General features: G+C 38.4%; 1 protein-coding gene across 4 annotated transcripts in view; it reads right to left on the reverse strand.

The window, feature by feature from the left end:
* Positions 1-9970, reverse strand: part of ZDHHC21 (zinc finger DHHC-type palmitoyltransferase 21) — a 68048-nt gene extending 58078 nt beyond the window's left edge. For 2 of the 4 annotated variants that reach the window (XM_046663991.1, XM_046663989.1), the window contains exons 1-2: positions 9944-9970; positions 5071-5228 (exon numbers count right to left, since the gene is read on the reverse strand). The gene's annotated coding sequence lies outside the window, so the exon portion shown is untranslated. Of the gene's footprint in view, positions 1-2257; positions 2468-5070; positions 5229-7519; positions 7609-9943 lie in introns of those variants that run through there. The other 2 variants (XM_046663990.1, XM_046663993.1) reach the window with 2 other exon arrangements.
* Positions 9971-13148: the final 3178 nt, after the last annotated feature.

Here is a 13148-nt window from a genome sequence, read left to right on the forward strand (position 1 = left end):
GACTCCACTCATTTTTAGGAATTTAAAAATGTAGACAAAGAGAACAGGTTAGTGGCTACCAGGGGAAGGGTGGGGGGTGGGCACAAAGGGTGAAGGGGTGCAACTACAACATGACTGAAAACAATAATGTACAACTGAAATTTCACAAGATTGTAACTTATTAACTCAATAAAAATTTAAAAATATATATATATATATCTGTACTTTAGTAGATAAAACTTATAAAGCCTAAACAACAAATTACTATATAAGGTCTATGGGGCACCTTTTATATAAAATACAATGCAATAATACAAAAATAAACTAGGACAACGTTTCTCAAACTTGTCAGCAAACCAGAATAACTGAGGAGCTTTTTAAAAATACTTCTCCCCAGGACCCATTCCAGACCTACTGAATCATAATTCTTTATGGAGTAAAGCTCAAAAACCAACAAAGTCTCTCTGATACAGCTGACTGGTATCTGAGAACCACTGATCCAGGAGCAACTAAGACTTCAATGTCACAGCAATGAGTTGAACTCAGTTCAACAAATATTCATTGAGCCTCCACTATATATCGGTCACTTGCTAGACACTGTAGATACAATGAAGAATAAGACATGGTCTTTGCTTAAAGGAACTAACAGTCTAATAGGGAAGAGTCATAAAATGGGTTTAACATAATATGGTAAGTTCCAGAGATGTGGACATGATGTTACTAGAGGCACAGAAGATCGGCACTAGTTAAATCAGGGCAAGACTCCTTATTGGGAGTGAAACTTGAGTCCAATCTTAAAAGATGAGTAAAAGTTATCCAAGCAAAAAAAGTGACAACAACACGGAAGGAAACAGAAGGAAGACCAGGAGGTATACAAGAGTAAAAATTGTAGGAGGTATCACAAACTTCCATCATAAATCATAAAGCTTTTAGTGGAAAGTGAGTGGTGAGAAATAAGGGGCCATATCATGAAAGGCATAAAGATGCCATGATGGAACGCCAAGACTTCATTCCCACGCATTGGAAAGCTGCTGAAGCAGGAGGTTAACATAACGAGATTTTTACTTTTAAAAAATTATTGAAGCTCTGGTGTGGAGGACAAAATTAAAGACAGAGATCAGTTACGCTGAGAGAAGACAAAAGCCAAAATTAGTTTTAGAGAAGAGATCAGTTGAAGACACAGTTAGAATCAAACCAGTAAGTTTTAGTAATTGATTGCATATTAGGGAGTCATGGAGGAAAGGGTCAAGGATGACTCCCAGTCTTTCAGCTTACATCCAAGACTACTTCATTCTAAGAAGAATTTATCATCGGTTGAAGAGCCTCAGGGTACCATCCCTTAGAGGCCTTGCCAATGTCCTATAAAGCTACAAAGCTACAAAAACAAAAAAAACAGCATTAAGGATTATCTAACTTTAAAGGAACAGCTCTATCCTGTCATCCCTAGAAACTGCAAATATTGGGGCAGAAGAAAAAAAGACAAGAACTCAAACGCAACGCCACCCAACTGTTTAAATCAGATATGGTGCAAGTTAGTACCTATGTATGAATCCTAAAACAGGAATAGTGCCTAGGCCTTCACAAACGTGCATGTTGAACTTTATTACCTTTTAACTAGGAAATTAAAAGACCTATCAGTATCATCAAAGTGAGGAAAGTCACAGAGGATAAAGTATGCTATTTAACTTGCTAGATATCATTATTTTAAAAACTAAAGGAGCTAAAATATAAATGATAAGCTGTCAACATAGCAAAAAGGAGAGACATTAAAAAGAATGTTTAATTTTACAGTCTTGCCAACCATCAAGTGCTGAAGGAAATGACAGAAAGCTCTGTCTCTCAACATGGTCAACATTATTAGCTTCATGTACCTTCTTTCTTTTAATGTTTCAGTTCCATTCAGGACTAAAAAACAGACTATGAATTTCAGTAATTATATACAAGAAGGAGTAATTTCATTACTTATTTCTAAAGTTATTAATACTAGAAACAGAAGCATACAAGACAGAAAAACAAGTAGCAAAGTTATCAAATACTCATTTTTGAACTCTATTTTTACTCTCTTCTATCAGAGAGTAACAAATTTTTCTTATCACTAGAAGAGAGTCCTCACAACAGGAAACCACTAGATGGTGGTTAAAACGTGTCTGTTTTTCCTGGATGTAGACACACACAGCAACAAGCTCTCAAAGAACAAGCATCCCCAAGGAAAAGCGAGGCAAGGATGGAAAAATAAAACAGTGAGCAAACAAGGTGTTGAATATTTTTACAAAAATACCTGATTAGGGAAAATTACTGCCATATACTCCTTACACTTGGATCATAGAAAAGAAAACAGTTGTCTTCCAAGAGCTCGAAATCAGATGACAACCCAAAACAGGTAAGTGGTGGAGCTGCAGGACTGCTCCGCTCAGTTCATATCCACCAGGCGTGGCTCACGGCCGAACAGAAACTATTACACACCCTGAGAGGCAACCCAACTGAACGCAATGCTGCTGCTCAGTCTTAAGGGTGGCATTTGTAAATACTTTCATTGGCTGGAGATTCCAACATACTAATTCGTATATTAAATGAGGAGCTCATGACTCAGACTTTGATGCAACTAGTGGACATACTAGTACTTCAACATTGTTGAAGACTGCTATTTGGTAACCACGCTTGAGCGCTGTGACTAACTTCATGAATGATGTAAATTACTACAGCCCAGACTTTTTCAAAAGGAAATTATAACTCAACTCTAATAAACTAGACTCTGTAAATATTTACAATGATCAAACTATTCTGGTAGGAAATCATCTCTCCTTTTTCACCCTTTCAGGCAACTAAATTTCACAATATATTTTCCTCCGGAAGAATACTCAAGTCACTATGAAAAAGTGAGACAGAACTGTAACATCAGAGTGCAGGTTTTAGAAAAGGATAAAAGTTGGCCACAATAATTAGCAAGATATCTAGCCAAACACGTATCTCTAAACTTACAGTTTTTCATGACGCTCCACCTCAGCCAGGGGTCTTACTACAGTCCCATGGATATGAAAAATACATGCCCCTCCCATTCCTCCTGTCTGTCTGACACGTCCCTACCATTTTGCTTACTCTATTTAAATTCCACTCATACTTCAAGGTCAATTTGAATCTCACTCTCCATGTAAAGTTTTTCCTGGCACCTCAGTTCACAGTGATTTCTCTTTCTCTTCTAAGTTTCAAACAAAAAGCAAAACTAGTAGAAGAAAATAGCAAGTGGTTTTAGAATCTTGGAATGAGGAAGGGCTTCACAAACGAGACCCATAAGCCAAGTCTGACCACACAAAGATTACAATTTCTGAAGCCCAAAACACACCAAAAACAAAGTTAAAAGACAAAGCAACCCTGGGAAAAATAATGTAATATATGACTGATAAGAGGCACATAAAGTCAATACATAGGGAGTCAAGTCACAAAAGAAAAAAAATCCAAGGGCTAATTATTAGGAAAATGTGAAATAACTAGGTATATTTTTCATCCTTTGTATTGACAAAATTTTAGAAAGATGATACCCACTGTGGAGAGGGCACAGGGAAAAGGACACTCTCCTACATTACTGGTATGCATGAAACTGACACCATCATCTCTGAAGGTCAATTTGGCAATATCTATCAAAACGTCAAACTCTTTGACCCAGCAGTTTTATTTCTAGAAATACCTACAAAACTACTCACCAGCATGTACAGGTATATATACACACAAGGATGTTCTATACAGCAATTCTTGTAATCACAGACATATGGCACAACCTAAATGTCCACGGAGGGGGAGGGCAATGATCAAATTATAACTCATCCATAGCGGGGACTATTCCAAACTACTGCAACTTAAATGAAAGAAAAAGAAGGGAAAAAAAGAGGTAGATCCAGATCTGCAAGTGACTACCTACATATAATGATGAGTGAAAAAAGGAAATTACATAGGCAAAGTCTACAGTGGGGGTAAAAAATCTTAACACTGGTTTCCCATAGGGGAGGATAAAGACAGACTAGGAAACGGCATAAGGGAACTTTCTAGGGTGCTAATAAAGATCTCTATCTGGAGTTTGAGATACAGAGATTATGAATTTGTCAAAACTTGGCAAACATATACTTAAGATTGGCGCATTTCATTATATGTAAATTAACCTTTAAAAAGCCCTGTAAACCAATAGTGAACCCTATTTAATGATATGTACGTTGAAGTACTGGGGAGAGGTGGGAGGAACTGTACTGCTTGTACCGATGTCTGCAATTTACTTTGAAATGGATCCAAAAAAGATAAAGTGGACTGATGGACGGACAGAGAGACGGATGAGCAGGTGATGAAGTTCAGTAAAACCTCAGCTGTAGAATCTAGGTGTTACACTCTAAAATCCTTTCAACTCTTCTGTCTAGAATTTTCCATAACTAAATATTGGTGGGGAAAGCAAGTTACAGGAAAGTTCATATAACTTGATTCTTTTTCTGTTAGAAAGAAATATACATATAAGTAATTTCTGTATAGGTATAAGAAAAAAAGTGTGGAAGAAAACACTCCTACCAAACTGTTAACAGTGGCTCTCACCGGGCTGAGGGAGGAAAGAGTAGTGAGAAGAAAGGTTTTCACATTTTATGTATGTATTTATGTGTTCTTTTAAGTTTATTAATAAACATAGGTACTTCTAAATTCTTTTCAGCCAACTGAAAAATAAAGATAGCCTGGGCGGTCTGATCAGACACAACCACCTTACAAACAAAATGTTTAATATAAGCCTCTCCTTATCATTATGTATTATCCCTATATTAAATGTTCTTAAAATTAATTTTTTTTAAATGCAGTGCAGAAACATCAGCTGTAAAGCCATATAATATTTGTAATTCAGAAAGAAGTCTCTGAAACTCATGTTACTTACAGATTATTTTTCTCTATGGAAAAGCCTTAAGGAAATGTTTACTTAAAATTTAATACAAAAAACTTAGAAAATAAAGTAACTACAATTATTTAACAAATGAACAATTGTTAAATGCATCTAAACATAAGACTTTAAGGATACTATGTCACACAATTCAGAAACATATTTCCATGTAAAATTAAATGCAGACTTACCACTAGCAAATTCACTGAGATGTGCTGTAATCTTTCTGGTACTTGCATTTAGAGGTTTTATCTTGAGTCATTGTTTTTTTAATTACATCCCAACAAATGGATCTCTTCTCAAGAACAGTTCTCCATGAGACTCTATTAATGGTTTAACAAATAATGATCTGTCACAAAGATAAAAAGCAGCTAAATATTCTGTGAAAACGTCAATTACAAAAGTTTAAATTCAGAAATAAGATGCTTCAACTCCACCTGATTCTGTGCTTTCATACCCCACCCCATTCCCCCGGAAATCTGCATTTGACTACCATAATACATGAAAGTTCTTCTCTCTTTTGAAGCCACCCAGTTCCCATAAAATCAAATTAGCATGTGTCCACCATTTGGGCTTCATCAACTTCCTGACCACAAATCATAAAACGACAATAGATTCTGAGGTCACTGCTGTGACAAAATGCAATGTAATGTCTATCAAGATGTGAGGCTAGAATCTATTCATAATTGATAAATACAAAATAAAGAATTTAAAATAGAAGCAAGCTCTAGTTTAAAGTGTTTTAAGGAAAAATGTTATCCTCCTGTAATGAAACTATTAAGAGAATCAATCATAAGTTAGTTTCCCAGTTCAAGCTTAAACAGTAACATTGTAAGGAGTTCTAGATAAAATATACTGATTCATCATTTCATCAATTCAATCAACATCTATTGACTATATCCTATGCCTTGGTACTAGGTATAGATATAAAAAGACGGGCCCACCCTCAATGGAGACAGACTAGCAAACGGACAAGATCAACATCACCTAACACAAGGCAAGAATGAGAGCAAGGGGGCAAGAATGCATCTCATACAGGAAGGGTATTGGTTCAGGAACATTTTTCAGTTAAGTGAGTATTTATGCATGTACTAGGTTGCAGTACAAAATGTACTCCTTACGGTAAGTTACTGTGGGGACCCGGAATTGGCCACCCCAAGATATGTCTCTTTGGCATCAGGATTATTTGAGGCTGATTGCTTTTGATAAACTGGGACAGGGAAGGAGGTTCTGAGGAACGGAACTTGCCCTTTGTTAGGACACTTACATTTGTAAGGTAAATCTCTATCTGTAAAAGGTGCCTCCCTCTCTGTACCAGGAAGAAGAAAGGAGATGACCTTCTCTCTAGAAACTCTTAATCAATACCAAAGGCAAGGACTTAAATCTGCATTTTATTGTGTTTCTCTGGTAACCTCCTGTAACTGACTTCCCTCCCCCTCCAAACATTGGCATCTCCTTAAAGATTAAGCATCTTTCTTTAGGCTGGGAAGCGATTGCAGCGCTCATCTGTGACCCCCCAGCCCGAGGTAACACACCTGCCACCCCGCGGCGTTCACTGAGACAGCAGACCTATCTGCCGTTTCCATCAAGAGCTGTGCTGAAAGAGCAGCCTCGTGATTAGTGTAAAAGGGACATTTCAATCTATGTGAAACACCCTGTTTGGGGGTATATAACCACTCTGTGCACCCCACTTCTTGGGTGCCCTTTCTTCCTTCAGGAAGAAAGGCCCCGGGCCATGGTTCCTCAAAAAGCTTTGTTTAATTTTCTCTTGCTATTCTGTCTCATGTGAATTTAATTCGTTCTCCTGCCAAACGAACCCCCATTTGGGGAGAGGAAATGTCTTCCTCCCCTACATTACCATCAGAAAAAGATTTCCAGGGAGAGTGAAGCCTGTGAGTTAGCTAGAGGAAGAATAGAGACTGTCTTGAACAAGGGAGCAGAATAAGAAAAGGTACAAAAACAGGCAGAGAAAATCTAAGTAAACAGAAATAACTAGAGTCATTGCATATGGGATGGGGGAAACATGTCTAACCTCCGACCACAATCAACTCTAAGAAATATATTTCACAATGTTACCAGTACACATAGAAACATATGAGATATATAAGTGATATATGAGTATATTTTAATACAGAACTGAAAAAGTTTACTGAAATGATATTTACCCTTACTACATGGGATACACTGATAACTGTTATTCTCTTATTCTACTTCACATTAATAAAAATATATAATGCTGGTCACAGCCTACTAAACAGATTTCATGACCCACAAGTAGAGAGTGAGCACAGAGTAAAAAACACTGTTAAGTCATCCCAATGAGTTTGGACTTCACCCTGAACACAGTGGAAAACCACTGAAGGATTTTAGGCAGAAGAGTGCCCTGATGAAATCTGCATTTGGAAAGAACAGCAACACTCTGAAGAATGGACTTGGGTGGATGGATAAAGTTCCAAGACTGACTACATGAAATAAGCTAGGCTTACTGGTCACCCAGATGAGAAACGAGGACACATGGAAAGCACCCCAAAAGCCCTAACTTATAAGGGGAGTGGGGAGGGGAGGGGGTGAGGAGGGAACACTTCAGACAGCAGACATGCTGGAAAAGGGCAGATTAAGAACTTAATGAGTAAAACTTACAGGACTTGGTGATCAAGTGGAAGCAAAGGGCAGATGCTAGGATGTCTCCCAAGTTTTTGGCTTAGGGACTAGGTGGTATCATTCTCCAAGACAGGAAATAAAGGACAAGTTATGAGTTTGTTAAGCATACTGCTTACCATAGCAGCAGGAAACTACTACATACTGAGGATGTGAAAAATACAACAAAATCATTATCATTACATTTCCATTCCCTTTACAGATTTTTTTTTAAAAAAACTGTACTTTCTCCCAGGGTCAATTTTCCTATGGTCCACGATTGTTAGGATTGTCAAACGTAATCTGTTTCTACTCTAACTTTCCAAGCTAATTTAAAGTGCTCCTTGGCTGCACCTTTGCTTCTTAAGAGACAAAAGATGGAACGACAAAATAAAGGAGCCGCTACTCTAATGGCAAATGAAGGAATTCACCTTCTTCTAGAAAAAAACCTCAAGCAGAAATATGGTACAACAAAATGTTCTGAAACATGGCCAAAGTCAATAATGCTACTAAGGCGAGGAGTCTAGGGCGGCTTCCTAATGTTTCAGCAAAACGGCAGTTTCCATCAGCAACAGTGTTAGGTAATAGCATAGGTCAACAATCCATGAGTCAAACCCCAGTCACTCACTGGCTTAAAATCCAGGAAAAATCCTACTTTACATTTACAGTTATCAGAGCTACACTGCAGCCACAGCATCCAAATGAGATGAACATTTCATCTAGTTCAACAGCACCACCATTGTGGAATCAAATCTCACCTATGTGGTATAAAACCAATGCTAGGCTTAAAAATCCAAGAAATTCTGGGATAAGAAAGAATATCCCACGGTTTCATAACTATAAAATGTCATTAAATATTTTTACCATTGCTATGTCTAAAAGAATACAAGCAACAATTATAGGGCAAACCAAAAAACAAAAGCAAAACAAATTTTTCCCCCAAAGGGCCAAAATAAAATGGTTAATATATGAATCTATAAAATTTAAACCTTATAATTACAGCTTAAAATGAATTTTAAATATAAAGTTACAACTATATACTTTTAAACATATTTATAGAGCTATTTAATTTCTGATTTTATCTACCCTGAAAATTGGTCAAGTGAAATAATTCTACCTATCAAGCTACAGCTGTCTCTAATAATTAGCCAATGAGGTAATTCAACTTTTAAAATATCACATAGGTATGCAGTTTATTCCAACAGAGCAGGAAATTAATCTTGTACAGATATTAAAAAGACAACCGCATTCAAATCATGACACAGCCTCTTATTAGCTCTCCAAGCTTCAGTTTCTTTTCAGGCTTTAGTTTAACCATCTGTAAAACGGTGATAAAAATATCAACTCACGGGGTTGTTGTCATGCTTCAGTGAGAAATGACCTGGCAAATGAGAGGCATCTCCAAAAATGGTAACTTTAAAGGGGAGTGGGGGAGGGGAGACGAAGGGAGACTTAAAGATGAGTTTTCCTAGTCTTAGAAACTCCGAATGAAACGACGTTTCTGGGTCCCGGTGACTAAGGTAGTGATACAGTTTACCCTCAGCTATCTCCTTTCTCTAACAGGAAAGTCTGAGAACTACTTGTCAGAGATGAGAAACCTCAGATAGTACAGTCTTTCAGCTAGCATCATACTATAAGCATGTAGGGAGGTTGTATTTCCACATGTTGGCATGAGTTCTCTTCAAGCAGCAAACCAAAAATAGAGATTTGCTCTAAAATAGAGTGATTGAACCAAAGCCTGTGAACTAAATCTCTTTCAAGTAAAAGCAGGACTGGTGAGTTAAGGACTGAAGCACTGGAGAAAATCAGGACCCGATTTCAGAAGCTAATAAGAATGCATAATTAAAGTCGCGAATTCTGACTGAATTGCTGAGTTCTCCAGGAAGACTGCGAAAATGTGGGTGGGCAAAGAGTCAAAGAATAACATACTTGCACCACCCATTTTTTTCAAGAACCCACTTCCTAAAACAAAGCTTTAATCACTACATTCTGGGCAAAACTGAACATAAGCCATTGCTCTTTTGTGTACCTGCCTCAAGGGGGAAAAATAAATGTAAGTTCCTATCTCTGTTTAAAATATTACACTACAGTGACACGCTTCATCAGAATCTCCCAACAAAAGGTACAAACAACTTGGAAGGATAATATGAATTAAAGACTACCAAATATTGTTTCAGTCGGTACAGAGTGTCCGTATGGGACGCTTCACTTAGGAAGGTAGGGTATGGGAACAGGACAGAAAAAGCAAGAGAAGAACTGGAGTTAAATGCAGGGGGGGGACAGAAGGCAAGAGAGAACATTTGCTCCGAAAACGGCACAAGGAAAAACCGTCAGAGACAGTCAAAGCCAGAAATGAAGAGGCTCTTGCATTTCCTAGGTGTGAATCAGGCATCTTCTTCCAACAGGGAAGGGAAGCCAGCTACTTACCTCTACTACCCACGGCACCAAGACATACTGAAAAAAAAAAAAGACTAAATTAGATTTCCTTCACACCAGCCTTTACCAAAGCAGGCATGATTTAAGAATAACACTAAAAGAAAAAAAAAATCTCTCCTTACTTGCTTGCTGAAGCTAAAAATCCTGCAGTAGGTAAAAAAGTTATTCATTCCATCGCTATGAATAAAAGGCTTAAAATCAGAGGCCTGATTGAGATCACACTTGAGCACGTTAACTTAGAACTAAAATCAAATTAATGAGTGAGGGGTAAAATACTAATTTTTACCTAACCTGATCTTTGTGGAAGTGGCAACAGATGGATGAAGACGGCAGCTATCTATTGAGCCTCTTCAGTCAAGAAAGTTAATCCAACTGAGAGGAAAAGTCCAGGGAAAGAGGCCAGAAAGGCAGAAGACAAAGTTTAAAAATGTCACATTTTGGGGCCAGCCAGGTGGCACAGCAGGTAAGTGGGCACGTTCTGCTTCGGCGGCCCGGGGTTTGCCAGTTCGGATCCTGGGTGCGGACATTGCACCACTTGGCAAGCCATGCTGTGGTAGGCGTCCCACATATAAAGGAGAGGAAGATGCGCATGGATGTTAGCTCAGGGCCAGTCTTCCTCAGCAAAAAGAGGATTGGCAGTGGTTAGCTCAGGGCTAATCTTCCTCAAAAGAAAAAAAAGTCACATTTTTGCCCAGGGTACATCAAAAGAGGGAAGTAAATAAGCTACCATCACACTATGGCATTTTTGGTAAGGCAGCTACCAGTGAGAGGGAGAGCTCCTTCACAGCTATGAAGATGTACTTCTTAAACTAGGCTAACTCAATTTATCAAGGATCCTTAACCAAAAAAGTCACTAGTCTGACAGTAAGAAAGACTGGTGTGTTTCCGTTTATTCTTGTCTTTCAGCTGTCTTTTTCACCCATTTAAAATAGTTCAAACATTTTCAACTTTAATAAAAGGTAAGAATGCACTGATTATTCTACCAGATGCTAAAATGCTATTTACATTTAGTGCACTTGAAAAGTTAAACCTGAGCTAAACATTTAGTAAATGTTTTACTAAAGCAATATAAAATGTCTCCGTTCCTTAGTATGAAAGTAAAACTGAGCTTAGGGAACACTTCCTGATAATAAAAATAGCTTTTCCGCGGCCTTCCCTGTTACACCAAGTCGTACTAATACCACCACTATGTAGCCTTCTAAGCTGAAAAAGATTTTGTGGACTCGCACTCAATTACAGCTCCAGAAAAAAAGCTCTATGGAGACATTAACAGACTTCCCAACTTCTTTTTGCTTTTTTGAGGAAGCTCAGCCCTGAGCTAATATCTGCCAATCCTCCTCTTTTTGCTGAGGAAGACTGGCCCTGAGCTAACATCCATGCCCATCTTCCTCTACTTTATATGTGGGGCGCCTGCCACAGCATGGCTTGATGAGCGGCACCACGTCAGCACCCGGGATCGGAACCACCAACCTCGGGCCGCCGAAGCAGAACATGCGCACCTAACCGCTGCGCCACTGGGCCGGCCCCTCTCAACTTGTTTCTTCACTAATATAGGGCACTATTTTATCCACACGCTTTTCCACAGGTTCTAAATCAGCCCCTATGAATTAAAGAAATTAGGCAGTAGGCAAACAAGAAGTAAAAATTTTATGATTTACTAATTACTTTTTCATGTTTTAGGACCTACCGGTTAAGCTGATGGTTATGTGGACACATTTTAAAATGCTTAAATTTCTTTTATGAAATAAAACACCCCAGAGATACGCAAGGTGACACAGTTATCATTTTATTTAGAATATGCTCTATTTCATTTATTCCAACTATAGTTTTAAAGTATGTTAAGTTTAACAGAAATCACAACAGTTTAAAGGGACATAACGTAATCCTATTGTTTTACATCCAAAATAGGGATTCTGGAACAGTCCTAAACCAAATTCTATTCCCAAAGTATGGAATTATACACGTTCTAGTTATATTTTGATATAATTTTATTAATACTTCTTCAGGTGTTTTAAATCTACCTTTAACACGTTAAAAAGGTCTTAAACTATTTCCAAACATAGCATACGCCAAGCAAGCATGGAAAAGCTGAAATAAGCCTTAAGGAATTTACCCTGACTCCCTAGTTGTCTAGATGAGAAAACAGCGTGGGTCACTGACCTACCCATGACCCCACAGCCATATTATGACAGCAGTGGGACTAGAATTGAGTTTTTCTTCCACAGCACCAAACCTCATTTGGTTCTTTCTTTCTGATTGACTTGTCACCTAATCTCTTCTTCAAAAATCTTTTTTGAAGACATTAAGACAAGGGACAACTAAGGCAAAATAAAATGCCTCTCCAGATTTTATCTTTAAAATAAATAAAATCTAAAGAGTTGGAAGGATTCAGCAAGATATGACACCAAAAGCCTTTCAGTCCAGGGATGGCACATACTAGGCTGTCATCAAAAGGTAACTATCATTATTATTATTATTTTACAAGGAAGGTAGTAAATTTAAGTACACATATTAGCCTACTAGGTCCAGGATCCATTTGACGCATCTCTTTAACTTGAGCTAAATTGTTCTCAGTCGTCTTTATTTTAGACTGCAACTTTACACTATGATTTATGACCCTGATTTATTTTTCCTCTTGTACTTTTATGGACTGCTACAGTGTAATATTTTCAGGTAATAACCGGTCAGGTTCTCTCAGCCCTAGAGATACAGGCATCCTCCACCAACTCACAAGGGATCTTAAAATGTGACCCAAATATAGCTTGAGAAGGACCACAACTTTAAATGGACTCTCCAGTTAAAATCCAGTGACCTATTACAGTGAATGGTCACAAGTGCAAACTGCTGCCATCCCCAAGCCATGTTTTCAGAACCACTCTGGGATCTGGAGGAGGGAGGCGGAAGGTCAATAAAGGAGCAAACTATCTCGCCTCCTGCTCGTCCTCTGCAGCCTCACACCAGCGATGCGGCAATGAATGAAAGGCAGTGATAGCAGAGATAAATCTGAGATCCCTGCGCAGGCCTCCGGGCGGAGCGAGACAGGGAAACTGCAGCGCACAGGCGAGAAACTCAGAGCCAGATTTAATCAATTAAAAAAAAAAAAACTACCCCAAATCATCTCGACTACAGCAGGAGCCCACCCACCACCAGATACGGGAGGGCAGCTGGCGGGCGGCTCTGGCTGAAGATGCTCCGA

This window comes from Equus quagga, chromosome 6 (assembly GCF_021613505.1).
Source record: "Equus quagga isolate Etosha38 chromosome 6, UCLA_HA_Equagga_1.0, whole genome shotgun sequence".
Taxonomy (NCBI): Eukaryota; Metazoa; Chordata; class Mammalia; order Perissodactyla; family Equidae; genus Equus; species Equus quagga.